We start from the raw sequence: 23,954 nt of genomic DNA, 5'->3' as shown, positions 1-23,954 counted from the left end.
ATACTTTTTTCAGTCCTTTGTCTTCCAAATTTGGAATGAGACTTCCAGACCTTCTGAGGAAGAAGCCCCGCTTGCTGGGAAGGGGCCATGAGACCATATCTGAAGGCCTGGCCTGGCGCCAGCACCAACAACTCTGTCTGGGACATAGTTTATGGCCTCTCTGGAATGGGAGTAGTGGTATTTTCCCTATTATTTAGCAAGCACGTGTTTATAGAAGCCAAAATATCAGGGTTAAAATTTCAAACAGTAGTTTTTACACAAGATGGAGGTTACTATGCTTCAAGAATGTTCTGATATCTACCAGTACTAAACTTTTGATCCAAAATGCTGTTGGAACACCAAAAAGAACACAGAGAGAGACTTCTCATGGAAATAACTACATAGCTACTTTATACCTACTTGCTAATAGATGTTTCCATATGTGGCAGAGTTTCGTAGCAAGGTTATGGGCGAGGATACCTACAGGTGTCATCCATCTGACAGAGCCTAATATCAGTGAATGATCAAATTGGCTCAGATCGGTTCCACAACACACTTTCTGAGAGTGAACTGAGTGAAGGTATGGAGGGGAGACATTAAAGGCGAGGAACCTTGTTGATATGGCTGATAGCTCTTCCTGGTGAGGAGTGCATTCTTTAGATTGGTTCTGTTTTGGAGATGCTCTCTTTGGTCATGTCCCAGAGCTCCCTGATCATCCCATGAGATCCATTTTGAAGAAAAATAATAGTGTGTTTCTAACCGTGGGGCAGAGCAGAGATATTTGGCCCAGAAGAGTTGATCAAACTTACAGCCATGGCAGAGAGCACTCACTCCAGAACTTTTGGTCAAAGATGTTGACTGGGTTTTTTTCATAAAATATGGGTTTCACAGACCTGCATTTTCACATGAATCGTGTAAGGACTTAAAACTTGAGGGCATTTTCCTTAAAATTGGCAGGCCAAAATCTTCATAGGCATATTTTCCATCATAAAATGTAATTGCGAGGTACAGTGCACTTTTATCTGAAGCACATTGTTTATTTGTGTGGTAATCTGAGCACTCCATCATGGAATCAGCATAATGGCTTTAGCCTGCTTTTGTCTTAAGAGTATTGTTTAGAAGGGAAAATTAATATGGTCTGTTTGTACTAATCACGAGTTCTGTTTTGTATTTCTTTGATATACTTCCTTTGATGTGAGGGAAAATACTAAATTTCTTTAAAAGGAAAAAAATGTTGGCTAGTCTGTTTAGCATGTGTAAAATAGTAAGAATTTAGTAAGCTGTACAAGATGGGGAAGCTAATATTCTGTGTTTGGGGCTGTTTTGCTTGTTTAAGGAATTTCATTATAACTGGGGTGGCTTTCTGCACATGCAAGAAATTCTTACCCTGAGAATATAGAGCATTTTGCAACTATCTTGTTTGATTTACTAGGTCACTGGGAGATAAGTTGGATAAAACACCAACTAGCCTTTTTTAGAAGTAGGTGTCAAAGAACGAAAGTATTACAGCTTCCCCCTGCTCCCTGTGCTCTTGTATGAAAGAATTTTGTTTTCCCCGATGGCTTCATTGGCCATCACAGAGCAGGGGAACTCGATCCCTCAGCAGCCAGGAGAACCGAGCTCTCAAAAATTCTTTGCTTCTGCCAGCTGGAGAAGAAAGGACTGAATTCACAAGCCAAGCTTCACAGCCCCCATCTGCTTACACATTTCTAGCCCTGAAGCCAGCGTGCTAATGTTTACACCTCCCTCTATGCAGCAAGAGAATCCCAGAAAACCTTGTGTCTAATTCACATTTTCATAGATCAGTAGAGAATTTCCCACTGATTTAAATGATAATTTCAGAGATATTTTATCTGAAATTTGAATTGATCTCCAATTGGCAGTAGCTTTAACTTTCTGCCCTCCAGGCTTTCTGTCCAGAAATTAATGATATGTAAATGAAAGTGGGGGTTTGGAAACCAGTGGTAAATTCTATTATAAGGCAAATAACCATTTCTTACCTTGTATACCGTTCATTTGTGCCTCAAGCACCCAAGGAGCCCCTGCTGACCACCAGACAACTGGGCAGAAAATAAGTAATGCTTGGTTTCTGCCCTCAGGGTGTTTACAGACTCCAGTGGAAGCTGGGAGCAGATCTATGGGTACAGTTCAGTGTAATTAGTGCCCCGAGGCCAATGTGCACCGCGCCCTGGGAGTGCAGAAAAGGAGAATCTAAGTCATCTTGGTCATCCAGCAATAGTGTCCAGCTTTTGTCAGAGGAGGAGGAATTAACCATGTAAATAAGGGGAAGGGGCACACAGGAAGTGTTAGCAGAGGAAACAGAACTGGCGAAGGCCCAGCGGGATGGGATAGGAGGACATCCAGCCCTTCTCATGGTGGCTGCAAATCTTTGTTTGGAGCTGCAGGTCTAGCATAGCGCTGTGGTTGGCACGTGAACTTAAGCCAGACAGCCAAGAATCACATCTTGCCATCATTTGAAGCTAGTCCCTTTAGCCTCTCTATGCATGTTTCCTCATCTATAACATGGGTATTGTAAAAATATTATCTACCCCATAAGGTCGTGGTGAGAATTTAATCACGTAAAAGAACCTTCCATGTAGTAAATACTATGTAAGTATTTGTTAAATAAAAAATGTGAGGCCAGGAGGGTCAGGGCAGTGACTGCTCATAAAAGACACTCAAACAATGAATTTTTAAAAATCCCAGAGATGTTCCCAGTGAAAGCTGACTAACTCTCCCAAGTTTAGAGACAGAAGAAAAGACTTGGAGTAGTAATTCTCTAACTGCTGTGAATAGCAATTGTCCAGGGAGCATATTAAAATGCAGATTGTTGTCCCCACCCTTCAAGAATCTAGTTTCTAGCTCTTGGCTGGGATACAGGAATGTGCAGTTTAAAAATCACCCATAGTGATTTTTTTAAAGCAGATGATCCCAGGATCTTTTTGAGGCATTTCCTGAGTTTTTGGAGCCTGTGAGCCACAGGGACTCAGCAGACCTGTGTTCTGTCCCAACTCTGCCACTTCCTGGTTGTGTGACCTCAGACAAGTCAGTTAAAGCTATGCACATCCCGTTACTTGGGAATATCATTGCACTGTAAAAAATGCAATGTAATGTGTATCTAAAAGGCACCAGGGAACTGGCCATTTTTAAGTGGTATTATTATTAAAAGTGAGGGTGCCTGAACCCATAGTTGGGCAGACAGGAAGCCTCAGTCTTGGTAACAAGGTGAGTTTAGGATTGTGGAGGGCGAGGGAGGGTTACTGAGCTGGGCCACTTTTCTTCATGGAACCTACCTGTGACATCTTGATTGACTATCCAGTTAGTATTCCAGCACTCAGCAGGCATAGATAGGTAAAGGGAGTCATTGCTTCATAAGATAAACAATCCCGTTATGTACAGCTCTGCTTGTAAGGAAGTTGGACATATTAAGCCAAAATGGGCCTGCCGGCAGATCTCTGCATATCGCTTTAGAACACCTGGGCTGTGGAAGTGTTCATTAGAACAGGACTGAGTGGGACCGGAACCCAGGACTTGGGAGGGCAGAGCGCAGAGGAGGACTGGCTGCCCAAGTATCACATTCCCTCTCAGGCCATGTTCAGCTGAAGCTACAAGTTCACATGCCAAAGTGAAAAGAGAGGATTTAGGGAAAAGTAAGGATTGAGAGACATTTTATAATTTAATAAGATTCAAAATGTATTTGGTGTTAGATACAAACACTTTCCTAAAATATAGTTGCTTTTGCTTTAGGAATTTAGCAACTACCCCTAGGGACTCACATGGTGGAACAAAATATTTAGGACTAAAAAAATTTTTTAAAATTCTCAATTAGAAATTTAGGATATATAAAACTGGTTTGAAGTATATTTTATTCTACTTTAATTTAAATAGAATCCAGCAGGAAAAACGGCTGAAATCCAAAATTGCCTCTTTGTCTCTGGAGTTGAATACAAAGTAGGAAGTATTGCTCTGTTTAACCCACAAGGATAAAAGCTAATTAGTGCTGCTCCTTTCACTGCCTGCTCAGAGAGAAATATATGCACTGCAAATGAGTGTATAAATGTGTCTGAATGTAAACAAGCATGGCCTATGCATTTCATAGTTGAAGATTTTGATGTTTTCTATGGAGATATTTGTTTATACAATAAATTATTGAAAAAATTGTAGTGTTAAGATCTATATTTTTATTTGAAAACTATTGTTTTTTTCAAACTATATTCTCAACAGCTAATGGAGAACTTTTACTTGAAGGTAAAGGAGCACTTGTGATTTTTCTCTATTTTTATTTACTGATTTTAAATGTATTCATTACATTTGTGTTATTTTTCACCATCATAATAAGTCTCATAAAGGAAGTGTAAATCAGAGATGGAGATGTGGACACAATGCTTGACCTATCATTTAAAAAGATCTCTAAAATTTCCTGGGGGAATAAGTGGATAGTGGCTTGTGTTTAGTAATAGACAGTTCATCGTGTTGCAAGGTGAGATTTGTGTTAAAAATAATGGAATAATACTTACATTGTTTTTTACTAATGCAGGGTATAGTATTAGAGTTACCCTGTTCAATATTTATTAAAATGATAAATTATCAGAGAGGAGTCATCAAGGGCTAAGAATGAATCTCAGAAAAATAAGAATAGTCCCAACTTGTGCCCATCTCTCTAGTCTTATTTCTTGCCACTTCTCTCCTTGTTGTCTACACACTAGCCCTTCCTTCTCTGAGTTTTTAATATTTCACACCCTCTCCTAGTATTTCATTGTGCTATTCCCTCTGGTCTCACTCCCTTCATGGGTTTTTGTGTGTGTGTGTGTTTTTTTTCTGACTCAGTACTGTTTCTTCTTCTTTTTTTTAGTACTACATGTTCATAAGGCCTCAGGATAAATGCTGTTTCTTTCAGGAATCCTTTATGATCTCTCTACTCCCCATGCTGTTCTTTCTTTATCCTAGCGCTGAGCACAAATTGTGATTATTTCCCCCTTTACTGTGAGTCTTCCCAGATATCCTATAAATACCATCATGGCACAAACTTCATTTTATGCATTACTGTATCTCCAGCAATCGGCACAATGCTTGACACATCTTAGGTACTTGATTAATAATACTTGTCAGAAAAAAATGGATAGATGGTTGGATGACTAACTAGATGGATCCGTGGATGGGTGGGTGGACGTATGGAAGAATATAATACTTATAAAGAATGGCAGATTCTGGCTCCATGAATCAGGATCTTACTATTAATAATTTAACCAGGAAATTTATACTCCTTTGGTTCTTAAAATAAATACAGGTTGATTGACTGATTTATTTGACTTGCAAAAATACAAGTGATAGGCAGCAAGTAAAATATGAATATCAACATATGAAAGATGATAATATCAAGTTATTTCCTTGGCTTAAACTGGGGGGCAAACTGCACTGGTTTTTAAGGAGCTCTAAAAATGTATTTCTAACATTTAATTTTTTATTGTAAATTATTTTCTTTATTATGTAGTATGTTAGACATCTCTAGAATAGTGCTGGCAAGTCCTTCAGTCAATTATATGCTCATTGGCAAAGTGTTTTAAAATATTTTGGTAAACTTTGGAGCTGCGTGCCATTCAGCAGCTCACGTGACATTTCTATGTCAGTATGTTGCTTTTTTATTGCATTTTGTTCACTCATCACTTGAGTGCTTCTTGCCAGCTTTTGTTCTCAGGATGGAATAGGTTTGAATTTTTGGATGAAAATATACAAAATGGTATGAGAGCCTCAAACAGTTTTGTGTAATTAGAAGTGTACGGTATAGTCAGAAGGAAAGCAAGTTAGAAGTAGCTCTGATATTCTGGGAAGATTTTTGTGGAACTGTTTGTAACAGTTTAAATCTGAACAGCCATTTTTAGACCTACTGCTAATAGAAAAACTCAACCTGCTCTTGTAAAAGTATAAGTCAACAAACCACCTTCTGTATGTATACTGTATATATATTATAACATACATAAATATGAGTATACACACACTTTTAAGCTTTATGCTGGCATCACTATGGAAAGAAAATTTCTGGTGACCTCCTCTCACATCTCTTAGTATGATCCTGCAAGAGCATTACACTTTGAAGCAGCTGCTGGTGATAGTTTTTCTCCTACAAGGATGCAGATCAGCAGCCTAACATTTCCCAAAGCACTATAAAAGAGCAAGTGAAATAGCACATTGCTTTATGCTTTATTTTGGGAATTTCAGAATGTCTTTGGCAACCCCCTCCCTGCCAGAAGATCTCCTTGATCTAATTTAGTAAATTCTACCTGAAACTTCTTACTCCTAACTCAGAATATGATTCAGAAGTGGTGTGTTGTTTTATTTTGGATTTTTCCTGTTAAAGTATCCAGAAAACTTCACATCAATCTGCTGTGTTCACATGGAAATAAACTGACATCTGAATTTCAATACTAATGGAGCAAAGATTTCATATAAATATAACTGAACAAACAACATGTTTTCATAAAATCATAACTAAACTCTTCTGAATGAAATTATCTGAAAATATGTTAACATCAACATTAAGAATGTTGCTAAAGCCAATCCCACTAACAGTTAAAACTGTTTTACTTTTAAAGAAGCTTGTCATGTCCACGTCACATTAAAAGGCCTTCATGAGAGAGCGAACATTTAGCAATGTGCTTTCAAAAGCATGCAGAGGATAAAGACCCTGAAGCTGCCTCTGTGATTAAATGCCTCAGCCAACATCCAGAATGTATTCAAAACATATAAGTTACTGGGTTGTGACTCCACTGGACTCTTTAAGCAGATCAGTATGTAGACAAATGGTGCATAAAGCTGAAACTTAAAGAATTCGGGAACATAAAACATATTGTTAAAAGTTATATGCCATTAGTTAAAAAATAACATTGGATTTCCTTTTCTGCATCTTGTAGTAAAACAGTAGTATCAGCACGAGCAACAGCACTTAGTGCTTTCAGCGTGCCAGCCCATTTTCGTGAGTGATCCCCAGAAACCCATTTGATTCTCACATTCCCATAAGTTAGGCATTACTCTCTCCCAATTTACAGATGGACAGGCTAAGCATAAAAGGGTAAATAACTTGCTCAAAGTCATACAGCCAGTAAGTCAGACTTAGAGGCAGAATTTGAACTCAGACAGTCTGGTTCCAGAGTTTATCCTCTGAACAACTGCACTGTTCTCCCTCGCCTGTAGGTGAAACTAATTACCCAGGGCAGCGTTAGCCTTCAACGTGCAGGGAATGGCCTTGCTAGGGCCCGGACAGGGGATTGAATTATGTGAAATAACAACAGTGAAAACTAAACTCTTAGAATGCTTTAGAATTTATAAAGCACTCTCACCTGCACTTGCTCCTTTGCTCTTACAATAAAATTATTTACAGTCATTTATAGAATACTTATTACATGTAGGATTATCTTCTAGATAATGGGATATAGAAGTAAATGAGAACATCCTTGCTGTCATGGATCTTATTCTATTGCTTGTTATTCTATTGAAAAAACATTTTGGTAACTTCCTTCTTCTAATTATCTACACTAATAAAAGAGAAACATGGTAATTGGCGTACGACCACTACCCTTTTCATTGGCTAATCAGTGAGATATGCAAATTAACTGTCAGCCAAGATGGCGGCCGGCAGCCAGGCAGCTTGAAACTAACATGAGGCTTGCTTGCCTCAGTGACGGAGGAAACCAACGTTCCCCGCCTGCGGCTGCAGGCCTCTGAACGGGCAGTTTAAGAAACACTGCAACAAATACCGCCGGCCGTCAGCCAGCAGATTCACAACATTGTAAGCAAAGGCCAGAAACCTACTTTCAGCACCAGAGGGAGGCCTAAGAGCTGGAGCCAAGCCTCAAGGTAAAGCTGGCCCAGAATGAAAAAAAAAAAAAGAAAAAAAGGAGCGGTTGGGAACTTCAGTCACTCCCAGCCTGAAAACAGCCCTCAACCCCTCACCCAGGCTGGCCAGCCACCCCAGTGGGGACCCCCACCCTGATCCAGGACACCCTTCAGGGCAAACCAGCCAGCCCCACCCATGCACCAGGCCTCTACCCTATATAGTAAAAGGGTAATATGCCTCCCGGCACCGGGATCAGCGTGACAGGGGGCAGTGCCCAAACCCCCTGATCGCCCTGCGGCTCTGTGTGTGACAGGGGGTGGGGCCCCAACCCCCTGAGCAGCCCTGCTCTGTGCCTGATAGGGGGGAGCTCCCCAACCCCCCCTCCCCCCACGGGCCCTGCTCTGTGTGTGACGGGGTAGAGCCATAACCTCCCCATCGGCCCTGCCCTGAGTGTGAGAGTAGCGGTGCCCCAACCCCCTGATCGGCCCTGCTCTGTGGGTGATAGAGGGCGACGCCCCAACCCCCTGATTGGCCCTGTTCTGTGCGTGACAGGGGGTGGCACCGCAACCTCCCCATCGACCCTGCCTTGAGTGTGACAGGGGTCGGTGCCCCAACCCCCCAATTGGCCCTACCCTGAGCGTGACTGAGTGTGGCATCACAACCTCCCAATCTGCTCTGCTCTGTGCATGATGGGGCGGCGCCCCAACTCCCCAATCGGCCCTGCTCTGAGCCCGACCAGGGCCTGCACCTAGGGATTGGGCCTGCCCTCTGCCACCCGGGAGCAGGCCTAAGCCAGCAGGTCGTTATCTCCCAAGGGGTCCCAGACTGCGAGAGGGCACAGGCCGGGCTGAGGGACCCCTCCTCCCCCCCGAGTGCACAAATTTTTGTGCACCGGGCCTCTAGTCCTATATAATAAAGAGGTAATATGAAAATTAACTCTCACACCCTCGCACAGGATGGCCACCCCCATGTGGTCACAAAATGGCCACCACAAGATGGCTGGCAAGGGAGGGCAGTTGGGGGGGACCAGGCCTGCGGGCGAGTGCAGTTGGGGGCAATCAGGCCAGCAGGGGAGCAGTTAGGCGTTGATCAGCCTGGCAGGGGAGTGGTTAGGGGGTGATCAGGCTGGCAGGCAGAAGCAGTTAGGGGCAATCAGGCAGGCAGATAGGCGAGCGGTTGGGAGCCAGCAGTCCTGGATTGTGAGAGGTATGTCTGGCTGCTGGTTTAGACCCAATCCCACTGGCAGTCGGACATTCCCCGAGGGGTCCCAGATTGGAGAGGGTGCAGGCTGGGCTGAGGATCACCCCCCCCCCCCTCACTACCCCCCAGTGCATGAATTTCATGCACCGGGCCTCTAGTATCTATCTCTATATATGTACAGATAAACTCCATGATTTCCAACAGAGATGTAAAGTCTGTTACTGCTTGTGAACCTTTCTAAGCCCTAATTTTTGTTAAAAGTGAGTATTTATATGTAGGACTACTCAAGCCTGAGAATGTGTGTCTGGAAACTTTGCAGCAGCTGGAAAATTCTCATTCAGGAAAAGGGGGGTTGGGGTTCTGCTTTTTATTCTCCCTATGAAAAGCAATCCAGCATTTATTTTTAAAGCTGCTACAAGATGGGAAGTACTTAAAATCTGTCGTTGAATTTCAGATGTTGGCCTATATTGAACGACATTAGAAAACTCTTTCTTTGAGATGTTTAAACCCAAAGCAAAGGGAATTTGAAGATGAATGAGAGTATCATCCACAGGCTCTACAATCTTTCTTATATTAAAATTTGTTTCTTTTTAAAGATTTTCCACATCATTTTTATTTTTTTCCAAATTTGTATCACAGAATCATTATTATATTCAGAAAATTCAACTTCATGCCATGCTGAGTACATCCAAATTTCAAGTGACATAAGTTCTGTTGGGTCCCAGTGTGTCTAAAGTCATCTGAGCCATATCATGTTTGATGGTGGAGGTATTGTGTCCTAGAAATGAAAATTGGGGATATAGCTCATAGACCCTGATTCTGATGGGCCGTTTGTCATCTTGCTTATTGGCAATTCCAAAGGACATAAGTGACAGGCTCAGGATATTTCAGAATGGCTCTAATTGAAGCAGCTTCCATTGCTGTGCGAGTGAGCACAAGAGACCAATCTGGCCCTTTCCTCTGCTGTGTCTGAGGTCTCATCCTGGAGTGTATGAAGGACTGGCATTTACTTACCTCATGTAGTTTGCACAAATATTTTAACCATATTAAAAAAAATTCTTTAGCAAATAATATCCCTGAAGTAGGCTATTTTATCATGTATTTTAAAATGTTTTTGTGATATTGTCTGCCATGGGATAGAATTTGGAGAAGACATTTCTGTTTAAGACTTTGAAGTATAGTATTTTAATTTCTGAAATACCAACAAGACTTTATTTAAATACGGATGGCTATACTATGAAGCACATAGTCTAGTTGGATGATTTCCAAATAGATATTTTTAAAATGTTAATAAACATTTTACATTTATTTTATCAATAAAATAATGTAGCTATATATATACCTTTATAAATTGAAAAATTACAGTAGGCTTATAATGAAAAACTATAGTCCCGGATCTCACCCCCAAATTTATTGCAGAGAAAAGCAAAATATAATTATTTTGATGTCTCTGTGTTTATACTTTTGTTAGTGCCTTTATTGCTCTAAATATATTTGTGAGACTGGCTGAGTCAAGTACATGTATGTGTGTTTGTGTGTATAATTAACATTTCTTGATTTGTGAAATTTAGATATTATCTGTTGATTTATTATAATAGATAAGATTCTAGCTTATTTGTACTACTACTTCCCCACTCCCAATACACACTCACTTTTTAGTTCTCTCTGTTTACCTATGGGGCTTTAAATAACACACTTATTCTTTATCAATCTTATTAACCGTAGATAGTATATAATGATTTCTTACTTTGTAAGATGATAATGTTACCCTTTCCATAACTTTTGCTTTCTTCAATGCCTTCTAGTACTCTCATTTGTGCTTTTAATTTTGTATTATTATGCCTGATATCCTTTAAATTTGTTTTTTAACCATAAAACAAACTTAGTATTTTATCTTAGGCTGATTCTAAAGGTAAAAATTAATAAAAGGCATTATGAATATGTAATTACTAGAGACCCAGTGCATGTAAATCACGCACTCCAGAAGCCCATGGGGAGTGGGCCTAAGCCATCAGTTGGAAATCCTTAGTGTTGCCGTGGAGCATTGAACATCTGCCCCCTGGTGGTCAGTGAGTGTCATAGCGACCGGTCATTCTGCCATTCGGTTGATTTGCATATTAGCCTTTTATTATATAGGATTATTCACTGCTGACCAAAGTAATGTACTATGATTACACTGACTTATTTCCTATAGTGTTTTGTGTTTCTTAGTGTTCCTAATTGCTTTTATTTTTCTTTGCATCATCTACCTTTATGGCACCATTATCTACCTTCAGCTTCTCAGTAGGTAGAATGAAATCTTTGAAATTCCTTCTTTTCCTGGGCACCTTCCTCTGTCCCGGGCTAACTGCTGGCTAGGCACTGATCTCCCCTGGATCCATGTCTTCCTCTTTCTCACTTTATTTCCACGTGCTGCCAAAGCATATCCTCAGAAATCTGCAAATAAAGGGCATGCAGGAGGTAAATATTCTGAATGTCTACATATCTAAAAATGACTTGATTGATGTTTTTGCTAAATCAAGAAGTATAGCTTAAAATAATTTTCTTTAGGAATTTTGGAGACATTGCCCTATTTTTAACATCTAGTATTGCTGATAAGAAATCTGATTCTTGTTCCTTTGAAAGTTGCTTTTTCTCCCCTCGATTTTTAGAAACTTATTTTTAGGATTTCTGAGTAAAATATATCTAAGTATAGTTCTTTGCTTGATAGGCCCTTTTGATGGGCCTGTTAATGGGCCCTTTCATTCTGAAAACTTGTGACCTTTAGTGGTGAGAATTTCTTTTAAATTATTTCTCTGATTAATCTTTCTCTGTTTTTCGTGTTTGGAATTCTCTTTAGAAATTTTAGTTGTTGGTCCTCCAGGTTGGATTCTGTACATCTTTTCTCTTGTGTTTTCCATTTTTCTTTCAATGTTTTATTTAACTTGTTTGGAGACTCATTCAAAACTATTTTCTTACCTTATATTGATTTAATAAAATGTTTTTTACTATTATACTTTTAATCTTCTAGTACTCTTTCCTATTTTCTGTTCCTTCTTTTTATAGAATTCTGTTCTTGTTTATTAAAGTTTTTTAAATTCCTGTTTGTTCCCCAAATTACTCAGGTTTCCTCGAGGTCATTTTTATTTATTTGTTTGCTTGCCTATAGTAGATATTTTCTTTAATCTTTCCAACTTTCTTCGAATGTTTTTCAATAGTCATTATCCAAATATATTTAAGAATGAAAATTTGACTGGGAACTCAGGATCATAAAGATGATGGCCCAGGATCTTACTTTCTACTGTGTTTCCCAGCAGGGTCTCTACGATTCTGCATTCTTTTGACCATCCTCCCTTCTCACATGTATCCAAGTTATCAGTCTTTGTTCAATTCTATTATCTAGAATTTTGCTGGAATGTTTCATCAGTTCCCATTTTCTTTGTTTTTATAGATTTATGAAAATTTGTATTCTTGACTTTAATGTTAATGGGAACCTAAGAATGCATGGAATAAACTGATGAGATCTGTTTACCATCTTGAGGTGGAAACCAGTATAGATCTCATGTCTTTTTACAGTTGCTTAAGAAGTTACAGTGTGAAGTAATTTGGTACTACCTCACTAAAGGATAGCTATGTTTCATTTCATCATTTATTTTCTTAGAGATCAGTATTATCTCCATTATTTTTAAAGTAAGAGTGGTAATGGATATTGACCTATATTATTTAATTCCCTTATGGTACCCTGTGTCTTCTTGGAAGCAGTTGCTATGGCTATTACTAACATGGCTATTAGTAATATTGCTATTAGTAATATTACTAGTAAATTATAATGTTACTGATAAATTACTCTTGTTTAGCTCATTTTATAAAATTAGTTTATGTTTAATTATAAATCCAAATTACTCTATCATAAAAGAGAACATAAGTTCAATTATTAATATAAACACAAGGAGCACAGACTACCAGTAAATCCGAACATAAATGTGTGGAATGAAATAATAGATATTTTTTCATCTAAAAAACTTCTGACTTTGAAATAATTTTAGATTTACCAAGACAATACAGAGAGTACCTGTATATCCTTCACCCAGCTTCCCTCAATGGTAGCTGTGGTTCCCTAACTATAGTACATTTATTAAAACAAAGAAATTAACATTGGTACAGTACAATTAGCTATACCTTTAACCACACTACACCAGTTTTTCAATTCTGTTTTGTGTTTGTTTTTCTGTTCCAGGATCCAATCTAGGATACCACAGGGGTCAAGTCCCCTTACTTTCCTCCAATCTCGGTTTTTCCTTGTCTTTCATAACCTTTCAGTTTTGAAGAGTATTAAGTCAAATGTTTTATAGACTAGAACTCTTTTTCCTCTCTCTTTTTTTGTTACGAATGGATGAGGCTTTTGGATTCTAGAGAATAGTACTTTTCCTTGTATAAAAGGTATCTATCTATATATACAAAAGGCTAAGTGACCAACCGTCCATTCATCTGACCATCCAACTGACCGGCCAGCCAGTATATATGACGCACACTGACAATTTAAAATTAAATGTTGACTTGCGAATGCATGATACATATAAAGCTCTCGCTGGCGCCAATCGCACATGTGTACTAGTATTTCCATCTGTCATTGTCAGTCGTGAATTTGGTAGTTTTTGTTGACATTCTGAGGCTGAAAGAAAGTGGCCGTGTCATGTACATCTGATTGACCAACCAGCCAGTACATATGACACACACTGGCAATTTAAAAATAAATGTTGACTCACGCATTGAGTGATGATTCCATCGATTCAACAGAGGATGCCAAAAAGGAACATTTTTCCATCGAATTTCTTAATAGTATTACTCCTTTGGGAATGCCATGTCACAAATTAAAATTGAAAGTGGGTGCAATAATCATGCTACTGAGAAATCTTAATAGTAAGATTATTTGTTTTGTTACTCAAGTGGTTTAAGTTGTGGCCATTGGGAGCTATTTTAGGTTTACTCCTGTGCCTTTTGACATGCCCAAGTTTAGTTCCTTATTTTTATGAGTATTATTTTAAAAAATATTTTTATTGATTTCAGAGAGGGAGAGAGAGAGAGAGAGAGAGAGAGAGAGAGAGAGAGAGAGAGAGAGAGAGAAACATCACTGATAAAAGAAAATAATTGATCAACTGTCTCCTGCATGCATCGAGCCTGTAACCCAGGCATGTGCCATAACTGGAAATCGAACTGTGACCTCCTGGTTCATAGATCCACTCTCAACCACTGAGCAATACTGGCTGGGCTTTATTATTATTTTTAACACTTCCATGCTTTCTGGCACTGTAAGATGCTCCAAATTCATCCACAATGGATGGTTCAATTAACCCAAAGAGTGGACAAATCAATAATCTTATAAATATTTATTTAATGTTAAAGACTATGTTAGATACTATGAAACAGTGAAGGTTAAGATATAATTTCTGCCTTCAAGGATCCCATAATCTATTTTCAGAGAAAAAAGGAAACTAATAAAAGATAATGAAAAATACAAAGAGTATAAGATTAAATTAGTAAGGGCTAGAAAAGCTAAGAAAAGAAGAAAAAAGTATCATTTAGAGGAATATGTCAAGGAAGAAGACTCAGAGAGATAGATAAAGTTTACTCAAGTAAAGTAGAATGGAAAAGACATTAAGTGCAGGAATTGTTACTATAGGGTGTGAGAAACAGTAAGAGACAAAGAAAATCATTTTAGATGAATTGGAGCAATCCCTTGTTTAGTAAGATAAGATCTATTAAAACTGATACAAGAAGAAGTAGAAAATAGGAATAACTCTGTATTTGTTAAATTAGTTGAATTTGTAATTGAAAGCTGTCCCAAATAGAAAATTCCAGATACAGATGGTATTAGTACTAGTAAATTCCTTCAAACTTTTCAGGAAGAAATAATATTAATCTTGAGAAAATACAGAAAATAGAGTTAGAGACAACACTTCCCAAGTCATTGTCTGAAATCTGCATAACTTTATTTATTTTTTAATTTGTTATTTATTGATTTTAGAAAGTGTGAGAGGAAGAGGAGATGGATCCTTAAAGAAGGATCCACCAATTAAATTAAAGAGTTATTCCAGATAGGAGATAGCATTAAACCTTAGGAAAACATATTTTCAGAAAGACAGTCTTGAAATGAGAGTTACCTGATACCTACATGAAGAAAGCCAATGTGGAGAATACGCATTGAAAGAGAGAGAGAGAGAGAGAGAGAGAGAGAGAGAGAGAGAGAGAGAGAGCAAGAGAGAGATTAGTTGTTCCACTTGTTTATGCATTCATTGGTTGCTTTGTGTATGTGCCCTGACCAGGGATTGAACCCACAATCTTGGCATATTGGGAAAATGCTCTGACCAACTGAGCTACCCGGCCAAGGCAGAAATCTGTATAATTTTAGTACTAACTCATGATAAGGCCACTATAAAAAAATTACACCTTGATATCCTCCATGACCATAGATGCAAAAATATTATAAATATTAAACCCATAATTATTAATAGAATACAGTGATATATAGAAGTAATAATACATCCTAATGAAATTGAATCTATTCCAGGTATGCAAGTATATGCTAACATTCAAATAATATTTCCACATAAATGGAATAAAGGAGAGGAAAAATCATGTGATTATCACAGTAGACTCAGATAAAACATTTACAAAATTCAGCACCTAATGGTGATAAAAACTCTCAGCAAAACTAGAAATAGAAGGCATTTTTCTTAATCTGATAAAGGGCATCTATGAAAAACCTACACTAACAATATAAGGCAATGAATACTTTTCTCTTAAATCAGGAAGAAGACATGGGTATCCACCCTCACTAATTCTGTTTAACATTGTACTGGCCAATGCAATAGGATTCACTAAAAATAAATTTTAAAAGGTAACATATTGGATAGGACAAAGTAATTAAATGATCACTATTTGTAAATAGCATGATTGTGAAAATCCTAAGGAACCTAAAAAGTTTCATTTGAACAGCAAAAATTTATTGAAATTATCAAGGCTTCAGGATACAGGTCAATATAAAAGTATCAATTTTCTTTCTATAAACCAAGAAATAATTTGAAAATGAAATGAAAAAACAGTACCTTTTATAATACTATCAAACCATAAGATTATATATTTAGATGAAGAAGTACAAGACCTGTACACTGAAAATTATAAAACACTAGGGGCCCAGTGCACGAATTCGTGCACCTTGAAAGGAACTCTAGGCCACGAGGCTGTGGTGGGCACAGGGGCAGGTCTCAGCCCATCCTCTGTGCCCCTGCTCGACCCCTCCCATTATGGCCCCTGGACCCTCTCTGCTGGCAGCCCTGCTCCTGCTTCTGCCACTCCCATGCGCTGAAGGCACTGGCCCTGCTCACACCTGCTTAAGGTGCAGAGTGATTGGGCCGGCACCAGCAGTGGATGAAAGCAGGGCCAGCGCCCTCAGCAGGTGCAAGGAGTGGCTGCTGCACCGATAGCACCTCAGGAGGAGGAGGAGGAGGTGGAGAAGCCCTGAAGGGCGATCAGGTCGGCAGCTGCTGCTCGCACCCACTGACAACGCCGAGCAATCAGGACCGGCACTGGGCACTGGCAGCAGGTACACCAGGCAGGACCACGGTGTGCAGGAGCAAAGAATTTTTAGTAACCACCAGAGGCTTGCCCTGATGACAGCGACTGGCACCCTGCCTTGGTCTGGCACCCCCACTCACCTGCTCCACCATCCCACTACAGTTGACACCCGCCATGTTCTGTGCTCTGCTGCCTGCTGCTAACCCTTGACACGTTCCGCGTGCACCCTCTGGTGGTCATAGCAACTGGTTATTTGGTTGTTCTGCCATTCGGTCTATTTGCATATTAGGGTTTTATATATAGAGATTTGTGATAAAAATTGAAGAAGACCTATATCAATGAAGAGCGATACCATATTCTAGAATGAAAGACTCAGTGTTATGAAGATGTTGTTTTATTCCCAAAGTAATATATAGATTAAATATGGCTCCCAAAAGGTGGGATGTGTGTTGTTGTTGGTTGTTTCTTTTTTTGAGAAATTAACAAATTGGTTCTAAAATTTAATGGAAATACAAGTTCTTATAAGAATCACATTTTTCTCTATATTTTTTATTGAGTCAAACATTTTTTTTAAATATATTTTATTGATTTTTTAAGGAGAGAAAGGGAGAGGGATAGAGAGTTAGAAACATCGATGAAAGAGAAACATCAATCAGCTGCCTCCTGCACACCTCCTACTGAGGATGTGCCCGCAACCAAGGCACATGCCCTTGACTGGAATCGAACCTAGGACCTTTCAGTCCGCAGGCCAACACTCTATCCACTGAGCCAAACCAGTTAGGGCAAGTCAAACATTTTTGAAAAAAAGAATGACAACCTTGGGGGACTCTCACTCCCTGATTTTAAGACTTACTAAAAGCATAAATAATGAAAAAAAAAAAAACACTACTGTATGATATCACAAGCCCAGTAATTTAAATTTGAGGCTGAATTTTAAAATGGTATGTATAGATCTTGCCAGGTTCCATTAAAAGCCACAGTGTCATTTTTGGATTACAATTGAATAGAACAGGATCCAGCGGGATATTGTGTCTTTTTTTAATAGCAATAGAAAGATATTGTTTTTATCATTCTCCGGCTATATTGTTATGGTAGTTATCTACTTTCCCATAAAATCCTAGAAAATAATGTCTAATTCCATAGATCTATTGTTTTCTAAAGGAGCACATTGTCTAGCTTTTCAATAATCATCAGAGAATCTGTAAAAGTCTAATCATTTGTGCCTGTTTAGTTATGGATGGCTATGCATGTTACCTTCCCCACCGGAGTCTGAGCACTTTCTGCCTCACCAGTGTCATCCTGTTCTGCTGTGCACTAATTCTCCATCTTCCTCACATTTGATGAGTTCTTGCCAAGTGCCACTGGCTGGGCCAAGCACTCTGTGTTGATTTTTACTTAATGCTCACAACCACCTGTGCCAGAAGCATGTCATTCTGCATTTTGCAGATGAAGAAGCTGAGGTTAAAGAGTGTAAGTACCTTGGCCAGGTCATACAGTTAGTAAGTGATAAAGCAGGAACACCTCCAGGTGGTCTGGTCCAGACCCCATTCTTTCAAGTACCACCTTCTTATAATTTTTGACATCCTAGTTGTGTCTCTCTGCAAGGTAGTAACATGCTTCGGGGAAAGATTATCTTGCTTATTTTAGTGTTCCTAGGGTTTTCTTACTTATTGATTAACTCATAAGTATGCAATAAACAGTGGCTGAATGAATACAGTGGGGCCTTGACTTACGAGTTTAATTCATTCTGTGATGGAGCTCGTAACTCAAATTACTCGTATGTCAAATCATAAAGTGAATGAGTGAGACACGTGATGCTGGGCTGATGTGGCGTTCACTGTGACGTTCGCTGCGCCAACTAGCGGTGGGGTATCTGAAGTTGGCTCGTAACCCGAATTTTAGCTCACAACTCAAAGCAAAAAATCAGCCGAGAGAGAGAGAGAGAGAGAGAGAGAGAGAGAGAGAGAGAGAGAGAGAGACGGCTCCTATCTCGAAAAACTCGTTAGTTGGGACACTCGTAAGTCAAGGCCCCACTGTACTAGAAAATTGCCATTGGGCTTTTATGGAAAAAGGGTCTACGAGTTTAGGCATATAATATGACACTTCGTTTTTAAGTTGTGTAAAGTAAACAGAACGCTAGTATGTGACATTTTAAGACAAGCTTCCATTTATTTTGTGTTCCTGTCATTTGGGTTGGATTCTGCAGTCCAAATGCCTCCCCATTCTTTGTCACGCTTTCCCCCCTTCTTTTATGCAAAGATAAACTGCTCTGGCTCTGTTCTTTTTTCTTTTATTCCCAATATAATAATCCCAGACTACATGCCTGCAAAGCTCTGAAAATACTATCAGTCTTTTTTCCTTGTTTCTTATTCATGACTTAAGCTTTTGGTGCCGAAAAGAAAAGAAAAAATTTAAAAAGCTAAGTGTGACCTTTCTATTCCATCATTCTCTATTCTTCCCAATGCAGTGTGGGTATGCGCTAAAAGTTCCAAGACGCAGACAGAAGTCTGTGGCATTAAAGGCTGGAACTTCAAGAGAAGTTTTGAAGTGATTAATTGGTGGGCAGTGACCCTGAAACACACAGTAGGAGTGGATGCTGGGACAGCTGGTGGAGGGTAAGCTGTGGGCTATCTGTGTGGGCACTGGAACCACCTGAAACATGTAGATATTTGACTAAAAAGGAAGTAGAAATCTAGATGGAGCCCTGTTGAGCCTTGCTCAGTCACTCTCAGCCATTATGATGGAGACAGCCATGAGGAGATGCAGTAATAGCACTCAGGGATATCCACAGAAGGTAGGGTTCCATGCTAATTGCATCAGGAAAACCCTTGGGAAAGAAGGCATTCGCTTTCACTGAGACAGTGAAGGATCTGTGAGTCATGTGAAGGGACTGTAGGAAGACCGGATGTCTGTGTCCCTCTCTTTGATGGGACACAACACACAAACCTGCCCCATAACACAAGGGAGCTGCTGGGTTTCCAATGAGTTCTGTCTCTTTGCATAAGAAAGAAAAATGGGAGAAGTGCAGTGCTTAAAGCTCAGTGTCTGTATTCTGTGGACCTTTCTGAATAAGACAATATTTGAGCTCAGTTGATTGAGCATCGTCCCACATGCCAGAAGGTTGTGGGTTCTGTTTCTGGTCAGGGCACATACTTAGGTTTTGGGTTGGATCCCAGGTAGAGGAGAGTATGGGAGGCAACTGATGTTTCTCTCTCTCTAAAAAAAAATCAGTGAAAACATATTCTTGGGTGAGGATAAAAAAAAAGACAATATTTGGTAAAAAAATAAAATAAAAGTAAGTGATTTCTTAATTAAATTATTAATATTTGAATTAATTTAGTATATTGCAACATTATCTGTTCTCATACATTTTGTTTGTGAAAAATTTTTCTAAACCTCATAGGCCACAAGTGAAATGAGGATAAGAGCCATACCTGAGGCCTTTGGGCTTTGAGAGACCCGAGTTCTAAGCCTGACTGTGCTTTAGTCTTCTCATCTGTAAAATGGAGCCAGTACTCTCCATTGTAGGGCTGTTCTTCAGGTTAAAATGTCCATGTATACGAAACCTCTTGCACAGTGCCTTGCAGCAGGTAGACACTCAGTAAATTGTAGTGTTGCTGCCTTTGGACTCATACACCATCCACAGTTCTTCAATCCTTGGCCTGTTTAGATAAAGGGAGAAGCATATTTCCCTTAATTAGTAAAATGCATCTGACCTTTAGAAATTTCTAAAAGCAGTGCTGAAAGGTTACCATTTCCCACTCTGACATTTATACATAAGGAGACTTGGGAGGAACAATATTAACAGAATTTACTACTATTATATTAATAATAGCAATACATGCTAACAGTGCTTTCTGACCACAAAGGCTGAGACGGGCAGTGTTCGTGCTGTGGACATAATCTAATGGTGTGCTTTTCTTTCCTTCCAGAAACACCTTGCATGTCAAAGCCACACTGTCTTCCATGGGACGTCCTTTGTGAATGCCTTCCATTGAAAAGACTGCTGTGAATACATTGCTTCAATCAAGTCCCTAAAGAACATTGTCTTCTATCTGCTGGAGGTCTTAAGGTTTGTGTTAATTTTTCCATTTCTCTCACTGAAGATACTAATTCTGAGTGATATTTAAAAATGGGTAATAATCCTTCTCTATTGCAACAAGAACTCTGGAAGTAGATTATGGACAGATTGTAATCCTTTGATGTCATTGGGAGATGTATATCAATGAAAAGAAATTTGATATGCTACTTCTCATACTTATTACTCTGTACTCTGCTGTTATAAGCTATTAAAAATAGAGCATTCTCCACATTGGCTTAAAACAAATTTTATTTCTGCATTCATAGATTCTAACTGAACCAATTCAATAAATTTATATTGCATGTCCATATATATCAGATCTTGTTAAGTACTTTCAATTAGTTAAGGCCTTGTGGATGAATTATATTGAAACATTGAAAATCAAAACTTCATCTGTCAATAACAAATAGTATTATCATTATGACTTCTTTCAAAGTATAAAAAGTCTCAGTGGCCAGAATGCTTTCATTTAGTTCTACCAAGGGCTGCTCACCCTCTGATTCATAGTGGTAGAAGAGGGTGGTTGTTTCTATTAATGGGTGCATATTAACAGCTTGGAAAATTACTAACAATAGTGTTGCTTACTCAAGGAAAAAGCTTGCTAGCAAACCAATTTTGGAAGTACATGTTTTGCTGTTGAGATAGTACAAGCAAAACACTTTTATTTTGAAAGAGCTTTCTGACAAAAGACCTACCCAAAGGATATATCCAATCCATGCATCTTTTATAGATGGAGAGGCTACTGCTTGGTACATTGAATGGACAAAAACTAAATGAAGAGCAAGGGAAAAGGAACACAGCCCTTTCCCTGGAATGACACATCTTTCCCCACAAACATTTATTTCATTTGGTAGAACTTTTATTCTGTCCATGGTGACAAATATTTTCTCCCCTAAAAGCCCTTTACTGTGGTACTGCTGTGTGTGTGTGTGTGTGTGTGTGTGTGTGTGTTTCCCTCTCTTTTATTTCTATTGAGAAATCAAAGTAGATTTTACTGCGGCGTTGGGCTAGATTCCAGTTTTCCCACTGCGCCCTTTGTGCTGGGCCTCATGATTGACTTGCTTTGAAGTGTGAGGCATACGCTGTGTATTAGGGAGAAAGTGGAGAGGAACTTGTGCCTCCGTCTTCAACTCTCCATTCTGTCACTTTGGTAGAATGTTGTAATGTGTAGAAACCTAGTAAGTGTATCCATAGAAACAGAAGTGCTGGACAGGACTTGAGGAGCTACCTACATATTCCTCCCTAGTCTGCAAACAAGATCTCACTTGAACTTTCTGAATCCAGTGAGAATCTATTTGTTTTGAAACCTTCATATTTAGGTACTCACTTTTCTTTTGAAACCTGATACAGATTCTTCTTTCTTAGACCTTGTTGTCAAGAAAGCCTACGTAATTCCTAACCTCCTAGGATAGCAATTTATTTCTTCTTCCATGGAAAGAGAGAATTTATTGGTCAGAGTCCCCCTGTATCATCATAAACTCTGGTCACCCTTTTTTCCTTTCTATAAAACTGTGCAATCCAAAAATGTATTCTCACTGTTCTTTTCCAAGTCTCTTAAGTTCTCTATATTCCACTTAAGTTTAAGAGCTCAGACTCATTGAAGGAGCATTAAAAATCATCTACTGGTATTTCTCAAAGGGGACACTATTAGTAGTTATGATGCAGGATCATACCATGGATTTTAGAATGGTTAATAGCCCTGGTTCCCAGGAACCAAAGTTAGCTCCCTACTTCCTGGTCACCGTGATAACCAATGATGTGCATTTCCCTGCACTGGGGACCAGGACGCCCAGACTGTAAACGCCTCACTTAGAGTTAAAAATACTGAAAGTAGCAGAGTTGAATGAAGGTTGGAGCTGAGCCTAGACTCCAGCTTTGAGCTCTGGCGCCATTTCCTTCCCACTCTATCATACCTCTACTCTGGGCTTACATGTCTTTTAGCTGTCTAGAAGCACACTAACATGTATGTATATGAATGCTCTTTTGGAGGACCATGATTTCTGGTTTGGTGCTTAAAGGAGATCACTGTTGTTTGGTATGTGAACATGAATATGGGAAAGATAATATCAGAACTCAGTGCAGGAAAATAGCAGAGAGAGGACAACTCTGGGGATTCAGGGAGAGGATGGGGCCTGGACCAAAGGGAATGGTGGGACTGATGCTGTAAATGTCCCAGTGCAGTCACTGAGGTAGAGAGGGCTAGACAATCTGAAATCTGAGAGAAAACTGGAAAAGGTAAGTAAAAAAGGAAGTACTTTTTCACTGTCTTTTCACCACTCTGCCCAGTTTCCACTCTCTACTCCATGCCACTGAAATTGAAGATCACTTTGTGGGGGCTCACAAGGCCCTGACTGTAGCTGAAATTCTCTCCCTTGCCTACCCACCTTCTATCCTCCATCAGCGTTTCTGTCTTAGCCCTCACGACTTGTTGGAGGCCCCCACTTTGTCTGGTATGCATGCAGAGATTAGGACATGACTCGGTGACTTATTTCTCTGGATCCTTCCAAAATGTCAAGTAAAGTTATAAATTGAAAGGAAAGATTTAGGGGAAAAAAAAGAGCTTCCAGGAAGTTCTCCCACAGAAGCTTTCTTTTAAGGCTCTGATCTCTTGAGACATTTACCACAATACAAGTACAATCCAATCGGTCCATGGAAAAGCAAATTCTCATTCACGGCTATTTTCTTTGAGTTTAGCATAAAAATTCATTGAATTCCCTAGTACAGACGTCACTTAATAACAGAATGAGAAGAATTCATGACGTAAAGGTACAATTCTAAGCAGAGGTGTCTCCGTTGTTGTATTGGATTACACTTACTATCTGCCTCAGCTTTCCCAAGACACGCAGTAAGAGCAGAGCTGGATTAAAGGACTCTTTTCTGTGCTTTCTAGTAAAGTGAAGAATCCTACGTGATAAGAGTTACCATCTATTAAAAAGGCTACATTTATGGAGAGAGAAATAGTAACATCAAGGGCTTTCCTTATCTCCTGTGATTTAATTATTTGAAGCTTCATGACCCAGTTCCTGAGCCGGATGTTTTAAACATGGTGATTCTCCTGTCCTGCCTTCTTTTATGCACAGGACACCAAGTTATACTTGACTTCTCACTCTTCCCCAGTTCCTGCAATGCATGACGAGCTCCATAAACACGGAAGAATAAATATTAGCTTTATGAGACTGTATTCCTCTGCTAGTTGAAAAAAAGCATATAATTAAAAAAATACAAGGATGTAATATTGAAAATTATAGGTCAATATGCCCTCTTATTGTGGTTATATATCTTATTCTCATGCATGGAGACTACTTTCTT

General features: G+C 39.2%; 1 protein-coding gene across 3 annotated transcripts in view; it reads left to right on the top strand.

Moving 5' to 3' along the window:
- Nucleotides 1–23,954, top strand: part of ENOX1 (ecto-NOX disulfide-thiol exchanger 1) — a 593,708-nt gene that overhangs the window by 284,474 nt on the left and 285,280 nt on the right. For all 3 annotated transcript variants that reach the window (XM_081082747.1, XM_081082748.1, XM_081082749.1), the window contains one exon: nucleotides 20,497–20,636. The gene's annotated coding sequence lies outside the window, so the exon portion shown is untranslated. The remainder of the gene's footprint in view (nucleotides 1–20,496; nucleotides 20,637–23,954) is intronic.

This window comes from Myotis nattereri (genome assembly GCF_964212035.1).
Source record: "Myotis nattereri genome assembly, chromosome: 2".
Taxonomy (NCBI): domain Eukaryota; kingdom Metazoa; phylum Chordata; class Mammalia; order Chiroptera; family Vespertilionidae; genus Myotis; species Myotis nattereri.
The sequence above is the reverse complement of the archived record's forward strand: the minus strand, read 5'-3'. Positions and strand labels throughout refer to the sequence as shown.